Raw genomic sequence first — 12,173 nt, forward strand, 5'->3', positions numbered from 1 at the left:
TCTCTCTCTCTCTCTCTCTCTCTCTCTCTCTCTCTCTCTCTCTCTCTCCTACATCTTCTATATTTCTTGTCAGACAACAATAATGTGAGAAATATGAGCTGCTAAGATACAGGGAATTTCAAATACACTATCTAAGAATGATATTGCATTTATGGAGAACATAAGCTTCTTATTCATCTAATTCACAAACAAAGCAACTTAAAGTCATCTTTACAACATAAGCTTTCAGTTGGAATTAGTGGCTAAACAATGGGAAGCTTTCTCCTGTCTCAAACAGCAATGAGAGAAAACAAGTTTTCTGTTAATATTCTCACCTTCCCGATCGCTTGAAATATGGCTCTGTTTCTTTCTCTACAATTCCAAACAGCACTTAGCTATTGGCAATGACTTGCAGGAAGATGAAAATTTATCATGTGATTCAACAAATGTTTCATGCTAACTGGTCATTGGCTCCTATGTGAATGTGTTCGCCACTACAGTCTTTTACAAAGATCACTCTTTAACTTTAGAACAGGGTGGCTTCTTGCCTAACCTCATGGATTTGTGATTGTCCCTCTTGTTACTGTTGGCTGCTGATATTGCCCTGAGATTCTAAGCAGATTCGATCTCATTTGATTATCTTTAATCTAGGATTACATCTATTTATCCTTAAATTAAAAAAAAAATCTAACAAAAATATTTGGCTACAGATGACTATGCAAATAAGCCTAAAGACATGGGGTGATGTGACGGTTCCACCAGTGAGGACAGAAACCACAACAAGCTGCAGCTGCATGCTAAAGTCACCTGATCTATTATCCCTAAGAGGAAAGGCACATGTTGTGAGCCGACTGTGACAAGCATCCTCAGGAAATCACACATAAAGTCTCCTCTGAGCAGCTGAAGAAAGTCTATCTCTAATGTTGGAGACCTCAAGCACAAAAGAATCAATGGTACTGAAACACATGCTAAACTTTTTTGAATTTGTCCAATTGTAATTTTGTTTTTAGAATTTGGTGGATGCATTTAGAGAAAACATACTTGTTATCAAGATATCAAGGAATTGGGAGGACTTTTGGAGGTCAACCAGCCTGAGTATCCTAAACAAGGTGAAGATTTAAAAAAAATAAAATAAAATAAACCAACAATAACAACAACAAAAATCTGTTACCACACCATAAAAAATAGTGCCTGCTTCATCAAGTATGGCTTCCTGTCATTTATGTTACAACTCATCATGAGTTATAAGCCAATCAATTAACCTTTTAATGACTAATTGGACTTTTGCTACCTGGAATTAAAAATTCAAAGATGCCAGAATGATTCATCAACCAAAGCCTTTGCCATCTGCTGATACAAAACAGCATGACCAAAGAGTCTAATCTTGATGACAGCCATGTATTCAAGATATTGATAATAATAATTCTTACATCTAAATGTTTACCTCAACACCAAGAAAAACAAGTTATGTTTATAGAACAAATATCAGAAAAGACACTAATTTAAAATTGGACTTAATATATGAATTCTGCTGGGCATACCTTTGATTTCAGCATTTCGGAGGCAGAGACAGGTGGATCTCTGTGAGTTTGAAGACAACTAAGGCCTGGAGAGAGAGAGAGAGAGAGAGAGAGAGAGAGAGAGAGAGAGAGAGAGAAATGTAAAAACAAAATACCAATTTCTCTTCCCATAAAAGCCTTTGCTCTCTCAGAGCATGAACTGAATCATCTAAGAATCTAAGACTGGAAATAACATCCACTGCCTGACCCAGTCTGCCTGAGAGGTGGAGGCCACAGACAACCCAAACAGCAGAAAGATGGCAGAAGATAAGGGACCCTGGGTGCAGAGCACGTGGGTGCAGGACCCAAATCAGCCTGAACTTTACTACCTGGACCTGGAACAAGTACCTTTTCAATGTGAATCTTCTCATCTGTAAACAAATAAAAATCAGTCTTTATGAAATATATTTATTCTGCTCCAAAACTGTAAAACTGGGTTTCATTCGGTCATCAGTATTGACAAAGATTAGCCTCTGGCAGATCCAGCCTATTGACCTATTTTTTAAAATAAGGTTTTATCAGAAAGCTCACACCTAACCACATAGTATTATCTAAGACTTGTGTAGTTGTGAAGGAACCGCATGTCCTACAAAGCCAAATCTACCCCTCTGCCCTTCTCTAAAATGTTTGCTGAGCCCTGCTGTAAATGATGACCCTTTGTAATTCGGAAGCCTGTGAAGTATTTATATCCTTAACTATGCAGCTGATCCTTACAGCAATTAAATGGGTAGTGTACTGATAAGAAATATAGTTTCTTCCAGTGAAAATGTGTTTGGGGCTAAAAAGGGGGTGGTTAGGAGCTCTTGTTCTTACAGAGGACCTGAATTCAGTTCCTAGTATCCATGTAAAAGCTTATAACTGCCTGTAACTCCATGGAATCTAATGACTCTGACCTCCATGATCCACAACCCCTACACACACACACACACACACACACACACACACACACACACAAAGAGAGAGAGAGAGAGAGAGAGAGAGAGAGACAGAGAGAGACAGAGAGAGACAGAGAGAGACAGAGAGACAGAGAGACTTAAAGACAGGGAGGCAGAGAGAAAAATAAATAATTTAAAAATACATGTTGTGGTTTGATCTCAATTCCAGGTAAAACTCTAAATCCCTTTTCATTCTGCTGTAAAATAATAACCCTGACAATGATTTGTTGGACCACTAGTTATCAAATACCAATTGTATGTCCAACACTAGGTACATGAAGAATGAGGATAGCACTGTCTCTCTGTCATGACATCTGGTACAATAGATCTCTACAGTACAGACCAGATTATCTGCATTCAGGTATGAAAACATCAATTTAAGATCTTATATGAGCTGGGCATTGGTGGTGCAGGCCTTTAATCTTAGCACTCAGAAGGCAGAGGTGGGGGATCTGTGTGAATCCCAGACCAGTGTGATCCACACATCAAGTTCCGGGACAGCCAGGGTTACACGAAGAAACGCTGTCTCAAACAAACAAGCAAACATCAAAAGATCTTATATGTAATAAGTCTGTCCACATCCATTGTTTCATTCAGACTTCCAATATCTATCTCAACATGACTTGAGAAAAAAAGTTAGAACTCAGAGCACTTTAGCCATCCTGCTAGAAAGTAGCAGAATGGGTGGTAATTGAATACCTACCTGTTTTCCATAATTACCCCAGAGTAAAAATCTCCAGCATGTATGCCTTACACACCAGGACAACTAGCCCCAAGAACCATCACATCCTACAGGAGCTTGTCTACTTCTCAATACATACCTGCAACCTAGTGAGGGCCGTCTCCAACTGAAGTCCAAGCTCTGATGAAGTCAATTCACTACCTCAAGGTAGGAACAGCCAAGTTCTACAGCCTGCAGAGACTGGTAAGGAGAGGTGTTGAGCAAGCAATTCTGTGACTTTTAAATAATGATCATGAATCAGATTGCTTTTTCAAGCTGGCGCACTGCCTGCTTATTTCGAGAAAGCCATAGATTAGGGGCTAGAGCCTTTAATAATTTGGCTGCTAAAGGAACCAGAACCTGGAATCTCCACTCTTTGTTCTCTCTAAGCACTCTACATGCCCCTTTAAGCATAGTGCTACATCACAAGTTTATAATCTACACACGGAATACGTCAAATCCAAGTGGAGTATTCTCCACAACCTGTGCCATTGCAGCACCAGATGATCTTGGCACAGATAGGTCTATATAGTCCTAAGCCACATGAAAATCTATAGCTATATTTTCAGGGGTTCTCAATGGCGCCTCTCAATGCTTCTATTGCCAATCATGACCACAGATCCAGAGCTGTCTAGGATAATTCCCTAACTATATTCATAGATAATAATGTTTTTCCTTCTGGCATCTCAAACAGAACATATACAATTGGCAAAATCCCCTTTCCTTCCTTTCTAGCCCCAGCTCCCTCTCTCCAACTCTTTCTTCCTCATCTCCTCTGTTCCCTATCCCACTGACCCAACTCACCAATTTTCTCTATCTGTGGCTTCCTCTTTCCCTGGTAGCACCCCCTTGTCAGTAAGGCCAAACAGATCAATTAATTCTCCAGCATGATTCATCAGATAGTATCTATCAACATAACCTACTGGCTCCTTTTCAAGCACAATTCATATTTTATTAAAGGTAACACATCCTTTGGATGGCTTCAGGATATTTGAGGTCATTTTGCTCTAATTTGTAGAACGGACATAAAGTTCTACCATTGGATTTTGAGAGAAAGTCTCGATCAATGCCCAATCTGAAGGCAGCACAGTGCAGTTCATCATCAAAGGCCACTCTACCCTCTAAGACATGGCCAAACCCCACAGGTGTCTATAACCAGAGAAAATGAGATCTGAAAGGACTTATATGTGTGCACAGTTGCAAATTAAAACCAAGATGCCAAGGAACAGGCTTAAGTCATAGAATAATAATATAACCAGTAAGATGACTATAAAAGTCATAAAATTTTAAAAAGGGGGACAATAAAAATAATAGAGGATAGAAGAATATCAATGAATTTTTTATCAATGAATTTTTAATAAATGATGTCACTTTTAAAATGTTTAATAGTGAAGAAATTAAAGAAAATTTACAAGACCAGAAAACTCCATAATACTTTCTTTACTATATGCTCCTTACATCTTTGAGTTCAGACTACATTTGTGATTCGTGCCTATTTTCTATGTTTCAATCTAAACATTTCCCCATATCTTGAAATTCTTTTTCGAAGAATTACTTATAAATTCCTTATCCAACTCTGGATTTAACATTAATGTAGCTTCCAAATTTACATGAATAGTGCCTTTTAAATCTTTTATTTTTAACCTCCTGATATTAATCTCAAATGTTCTCCTCTCTGTGTATAGATGTGTAGATGATGAGTTACAGAACACAGTTTGTGAGCATTTCTAAACCAGAATGCTTCATTAAATTGTACTGTGGGGGAATCTCATAATCAATATATGGGAAAATGTGCTGTTCCAATGACATTGTTTAAGCTGTCTTTCCCTAAAACTAAGACTATCCATCTCCTGAGGAAAATCATCAACAGAGGAAGGAAAATGCCCTCTATGTCACCTGTAACATAAATTATTGCTCTGTGTGAGTAGACAAGAATCTACTTAGATATTCTATGGCTCTTTTGAGTCAGGTTGTAAGATTCCTTCAAACGAGTCTCACCGTGGGGTGGGGACAGGGTGTAACCACCTAATTTTCTGAGTATTCTTAAGGGAACAAAGACAGCTCGGAGCCTCCCTGTGACTCTCACAGGGTTGCAATTCCCCACATCCTTGTGCTGAGCTTCTCTAGGGCACAAGCCCTGACTTCTGGAAGATGGGCTATTTTAAACACCTGGGATGAAGATTCCTCAGATGTACAATTCGTCTGATTCTAGCAGTGCTCTAAAAGAGCGCTGAGAAGACCCAGCACATCAGCATCTGTCCATATGACACACCGTCCCTGCTCATGTCCACCTAGCTATCCCCTCCAACCTGAGGGCTTCTGGGAGAGTGGTCACCCCACAACCCCAATCTCCTTGGGTACTTAATTTTAGAAAAATTCTACTCCACATGTCAGTATAAGGACCCTGAAAGAATTACAATGTTTTGATGGTCTTTTATTTGAAAGAGGAAAGAGGAAGATCCTGGGCAGTGGCAAGAAAATTCTGGAGGAACAGGTAGTTCCTCATGTAGATCTTCCTCTCTCTTGGGAGATAAGAGTGACTGCGGCACAGTGACACATTGCCCTTTCCAGGACTTATAGGGCCCTATGGGAGGCCGATGCCTTTGTGCATACTGCTGTTCTACCTTTTAAATAAATTTTACTTTTTTGGTTTTAATGTTAAAACTACTTTTTAACAGAGATTATTTACAGAGATTTTAAAACAGATTATCAGTTATGGGAAGGGAAAAAAGATTAAGAATTACAAACATAGGCTACAAATTTCTCTCTTCCCTTTCCTCCCTCCAAATTTTCCCACATATCCCCTCCTTGCTCTCCTTCAAATCCATGGCCCTCCTTTTCATTAATTGCTAATATATAGTATATAGTAAATAGTAAATAGTATATAGTATATAGTATACAGTATATAGTATATCACATATTACATATTATGTATTACATATTACATATTTTATATTATATATTATATATTGCATATTACATATTACTTTATGAGTTATATGTTATATGTTATATATGTTATATGATACAGTATATAGTATATAGTATATAGTATATTATATAGTATGCAGTATATAGTATATAGTATATTTTATAGTATATAGTATATAGTATATGGTATATAGTATGTGGTATATAGTATATATATTATATATTTTATTTATTATATATTATATGTTATATGTTATATATTAATTATAGATTATATATAAGCAACTGGGGTTGAGGGTTCACGAGCTTTTCCCCCCTGCTTTGACACATCCATTGGTGTCATCCTTGTTCAGCTCACATTTGGGCACACATGTTGCTTTATGTTTAAGATCATTCTCAAGCATGCTGGAAATGACACAGCAATACAGAGAGCACATTTGGTTTTCATTTTCTGAGCCCTCATCTGCTCTGACTGAGCCTTTGGAAGGAACATGTCTCTGGCCACTGCTGAGGATCACTGGGTCCTGGAAAAGACTCAGGATCCTAAGGAGGGAACCATTCACCATTCGTGGAGAGAAGAAATTTCCCTAGAGACTGGAGAGTTTGGGTTCCTTATCTTCATAGAGAACCAGACAGGTAGCCAGCTTAAACATTGGCCACACAATTCAGTCCTTTGGAATTGAATCCAGTTGACTTGGGCATTTGAGGAATGATTTGCTCAAATCAACCATCAGTAAAACTAAAGGCCCTGTGGTTATGCATAAAAGTCCAGAAGAGGGGAATGTTTACATGAAAGCTCATTCAGTTCAAATGAGGTATCAGGACCTCTGGAGGAAAATCCTGAGGCATTGTGAACATATGACATATGACAGTACATACAAACTCATGGGCTCTTCCAACTTCTTCAAACCAGAGGACAAAGGAAGTGCCTCCCAAGACGTGTTACCTCCAGATTTTGACATTGCCAAAGAAGGTAAAACAGCAGAACTTAATATTACAAGAAATGCCATAAATTTAGTGACAAGCTAGTCAAGAAAAGCCACAGTTATGCACTTTCTTTCCCATGCTGTAATGAAATCCATGTTCAGTTGCCTTGACAGAGTCAAGATGGATTTCACTCTCTATTCAAAAAAATAATCATAATCACAAAATGAACTTAGGGACCAGTCTCTGCTGGTAACGGCCCTGGCCTACAAGCCTGCTGACCTGAGTTTTCATCCCTAGAGCCCACATGTTGGAAGAAAACTGACTTTAAAAGCTGTCCTCTGACCACTGAATGCAAGCCCTGATGCACATATGTGCTTGCACACGCACACACATTTGTTGGCCTGCCTTTCAGAAATTTCTAGATGGTTGGTTAGCCACTACTTTCTTTAAAGGAAACTGACCTTCTCAGGTCTCTGCATGTGTTCTGTGAGTGTTTAACAGCTTAACTCATTCACTTTTCAAATTCCATTCTGAATAAGACACCTGGAAACTTTTCTTACTTGTTTTACACTGTTCACTTTGGATTCTAGAAACTGCCCTTCCTGCTGTGCACAGAAATTACCAGATGATCAGTGAACTCTTTCTGTAGAATCCCCATTTTTGAAACTTATCAACTTTTTTCTTTATATTTCCTAATTAACATGGGGTCAGAATTTCAATTTTAGTCCCTCTAAAGTTAAATATCTCAGAGCAAACAATAATTGTTATTGCTTGGTAGTTTCATACGTTTACATAATTATTTTTAGTCATCCCCTCCCTCCTCCCCTTTTCTCACCCTCCTCCCACTCAGGGAGCTCCTCTCCTGCTTTCTTGTCTTCTTCCTATGTGGCCAACTGAGTTTAATTATTAGAGCTATTAATGTACTCAGGCTGCATTTCATGTACTTCAACCATCCTGGCATTGTTCTTTACTCTCAAGCTTTGTCTTGATGTCCCTAGGGCTCCCCGATGCCAATTAGACTTTTACTTACTAATCAAAATTAAATCCGGAATATTAACTCTGCTCTTATTGGTTTATGCATCACATCATCATGGTATTGCTGTGCCTTAAATTGTAAAGTTTTTATTTCTTTTTTTTAAAGGTTCATGGATACTTGGATTTAGAAAAATATCGTGAATGACGTCACCCCAGCCCCAAAAGACAAAGATTACACGTTTTCTCATATATATGGATGTTAGATTTTAAGCCTTTAATATTATGCATTCTTTTATAATCTGTATAACCACGGGAGTTAGGTACCTAGGAAGAGGCTAGCAGGGAGGGAATGGATCTCCCAAGGAAAAGAAAACAGAATATATATTTATGGAGAGTCATGGAATGGGAGGACTAGATGTGGAAGAGGGGTGGAAGAAAGACATACTAGATGGAAAATAGGACAGGACAGCAAACACTGAGGGCCATTTGAGAGCCATATGGAGACCTACTACTGCAGAAGCTTTCTAAAATATATACATATGTAAAAGAAACCTAGAAAGGGTCACCAAATTACGGGGACAATACCCCATCTAGACATCTTTCATCACCAAGTGAATTCACCAGTGCCAGGAATAAGTTATATCTAGTTAAGACATTGGCCAAAAGGACTCCACAGCAACCCCCAAACATCTCAGGCTATTGACTGCTCTCCAAAATTAATGATAAGGCCCTATTGCTGAAGGCAGATCCTACATAACTCATTGAACACAGAGAAGTTGAGCTAGTGCCTGAGTAGAGGCTTCACTCCTAATGACTTGTATTCATGGTACTAGGATGTACTCTGCAGGCCACCAGAGCAGAACAGTAAACATCAACGCAGTTATAAACCCTGTGATCTACAGTGGTGACCTGCCTGTGTCTGACACTGTTCCAGTGGCCAAGAACACAAAAGTGGATAGCCCATTGGCCTAGAAAAAGACCAAATACTCTTGTTTAGCTAAAGGAAAATAACAATTGAATGATTCGTCATGAAATTCTGCTACACACATAGAACACTGCCTCATTCATTCACCATGAAAGAAGAGTGTTCCAGTACCTGGAAACTAACACAGAGGCCCACAAATGGACAATGTGCAGACAGGGAGAAAACTTGAAGCATTCAGACTAAATGGAATGTCTTTGTCAAACTCCTTCCTCGGTGCTCAAGTTGCCATGCAGAAGATGAGCTGGAAAGATTGTTAGAACCAATGAGAAAGGATGAATCCAAGGAAACTGTCCTCCAGATGCAACAGGAGTGGTGCACATGTGAACTCACAGGTTCTGTGAGAGTACACACAAGCCTGCATGGGTTCAAGCCACGTGATGTTCCAGCACTAAGAGGGCAAGTGGACATGGACTCTCATCCCTAATGAAGAAGCTATCTGCAACTGATACCCACTTGCAAAGAAAAAAAATAATTTTCTCCAAAGGAGTCTCACTGGGTATATGAACCACACTTCGGGATAGGCCCCATGCCCAGCAATAGAAAGCCACAGCAAACAAACTCAATCTCAACAGTATTTCTGTAGACATTTTTGTGTCTCATATGGCTTTATTTGTGCATTTTTGTCTTAGTCGATCTTTTGCTTATATATTATGGATTCCAACTTTGTGTTTCTGTGGGGATTTGTTTTATGTGGAGGGATGGGGATGAGAAAGAGAGAAAGGCAGAGAGGAGTTTCTTGTGGATTTTTCTTGTTTGTTTGATTGGTTGTGTTTTATTTATTTGTTTGCTAGGTTTGTTTGTTTGTTTGTTTAGAGAACATAGGGTATGAAGTAAGATACATCGGAACGTGAGGGGATCTGGGAGGAGTGGGAGGAAGGGAAAAGCTTGACCATAATATAGTGCATACAGTTTTAATTTTTTTCAAAACTTATTTAAAAAAATAAACTTTACAGTTTTTTTAAATTAATTTATTTGTTTGTTGACATCCCAAAGCCTACTCCCTCTCCTGGCCCTTCCCTCACAAAATCCTTCCCCCCACACTAAGGAGGGGTCCTCTTCTCATCTGAGAGGGTGGGACCCGCTTGGGTATTCCCCAACCCTGGTACATCAAGTCTCTGTCAAATTAGGCCCATACTCTCCCACTGAGGTCAGACAAGGCAGCCATGAAGACTGAGACTCGGTCCAGCCAGTGTACATTCTTTGGTTGGTGGCTCAGATTCTAAGAGCTTCCAAGGGTCCAGGTTAGTTTACTTTGTTGCCCTTCCTGAGGGGTTCCAATTCCCTTCAGGGCCTTTAATCCTTCCCCCAAATCTTCCATAGGGGTCTGCAACCTCAGTTCAATGTTTGGCTGTGGGTACCTGCATCTCTTTAGGTCTGCTGCTGATAAAGCCTCTCAGAAGACAGTTACACTAGGCTCCTGCCTGTGAGCACAACAAAGTATCATTAATGTCAGGGATTGATGCTTGCCCATGAGATTTATTTCAAATTGGGCTGGTTATTGGTTGGCCAATCCTTCTGTCTCTGCTCCATCCCTGCACTTCTTTTAGACAGGACAAATGTTGGATCTAAAGTTTGGTGGGTGTTCCTATCCTTCCCCTGGGGGTCCTGCCTGGCAACAGAGGTGACCTCTTTAGGTTCCATGTCCCTGCTGTTAAGCATCTTGGTCAAGGTCACCTGAGTTGACCCCTGGTAGCCTATCCTATCCTAGGTCCCTGGGACTTCCTAGAGATTCTTCCCCTTGGCCCCCGAGGCAGCAGCAGATTCTACTCATTCTCCTGCCCCACTGGACCCGTCTCCTATCTCTGCCTGCACCTAATCCTGGCTTCCTCCTCACTCCCCCCAAGTTCCCTCCCTCCCCCTGCCTCCTTTAACTATTTTGTTTTCTCTTTCTAAGTATGATTCAAGCATCCTTCCTTGGGATTTCCTTCTTGTTTAACTTGTTTGGGTCTGTGGGATGTATTATGGATATTCTGTACTTTATGGCTAATGTACACTTATCAGTGAGAACATACCATTCTTGTCATTTTGAGTCTGGGAAACCATACTCTGGATGATATTTTTAGTTCCATCCATTTGCTCTTTTGAGCAGGGTGAGCAAATCGAATTTTTCCTGCAAAATTCATGATGTGCTTGTTTGTAATAGCTGTATAGTATCATGGTGTATATGAACCACATTTTCTGTATCCGTTCTTTGGTTGAAGGACAGCTGAGCTGTTTCCAGTTTCTGGCTATTACAAATAAAGCTGATATAAACATAGTGGAGCACATGTCCTTGGGGAATGGTGGTGCATCTTTTTGGTATATGCTCAGGAATGATACAGCTGGATCTTCAAGTAGAACTATATTCAATTTTCTGAGAAACCATCAGATTGATTTCCTGAGTGGTTGTACCAGATTACAGTCACATCAGTAGTGGAGGAATGTTCCCCTTTCTCCACATCCTCTCCAGCATCTGCTGTCACCTGAGATTTTTCTATCTTACCCATTCTGGTTTGTGTAAGATGGAATCTCAGGGTCATTGTGATTTGAATTTCCCTGATGACTAAGGACTTTGAAGCTTTCTTTAAGTGCTTCCCCACAATTCAAGATTCCTCTGCTGAGAATTCTGTTTAGTCACACGCCCCATTTTTCAATTGGGTTACATGGCTTCTTTGGAGTATAACTTAAGCTTTTTGTATATTTTGAATATGTGCCTCTATCAGATGTAGAATTAGTGAAGATCTTTTTCCAATCAGTTGGCTGCCATGTCGTCTAATTGACAGTGTCCTTTGACTTACAGAAGATTTTCAGTTTCATGCGGTCCCGGTTGTTGTTGATCTTACTGCCTTAGCTGTTGGCATTCTATTCAGGAAGCTGTCTTCTCAGCCAAAGTATTCAAGGGTATTTCCCACTTTCTCTTCTATTACATTCAATGTATCTGGTTTTATTTGATGTCCTTGATCCACTTGCAATTGAGTTTTGTTCAGAGTGGTAAATATGGATTTATTTGCATTCTTCTACATGGAGACAGACAGACCTGCACCATTTGTTAAAGATGTTTTCGTTTTTTACATTGTATGGTTTTGACTTCTTTGTCAAAAATCAGTTGCCCATAGGTGTGTGGATTTATTTCTGGATCTTCAAGTCTATTCTGTTGATCAACATGTCTCTTTCTGTATCAA

Source organism: Grammomys surdaster, unplaced genomic scaffold (genome assembly GCF_004785775.1).
Source record: "Grammomys surdaster isolate TR1022 unplaced genomic scaffold, NIH_TR_1.0 257, whole genome shotgun sequence".
Taxonomy (NCBI): Eukaryota; Metazoa; Chordata; class Mammalia; order Rodentia; family Muridae; genus Grammomys; species Grammomys surdaster.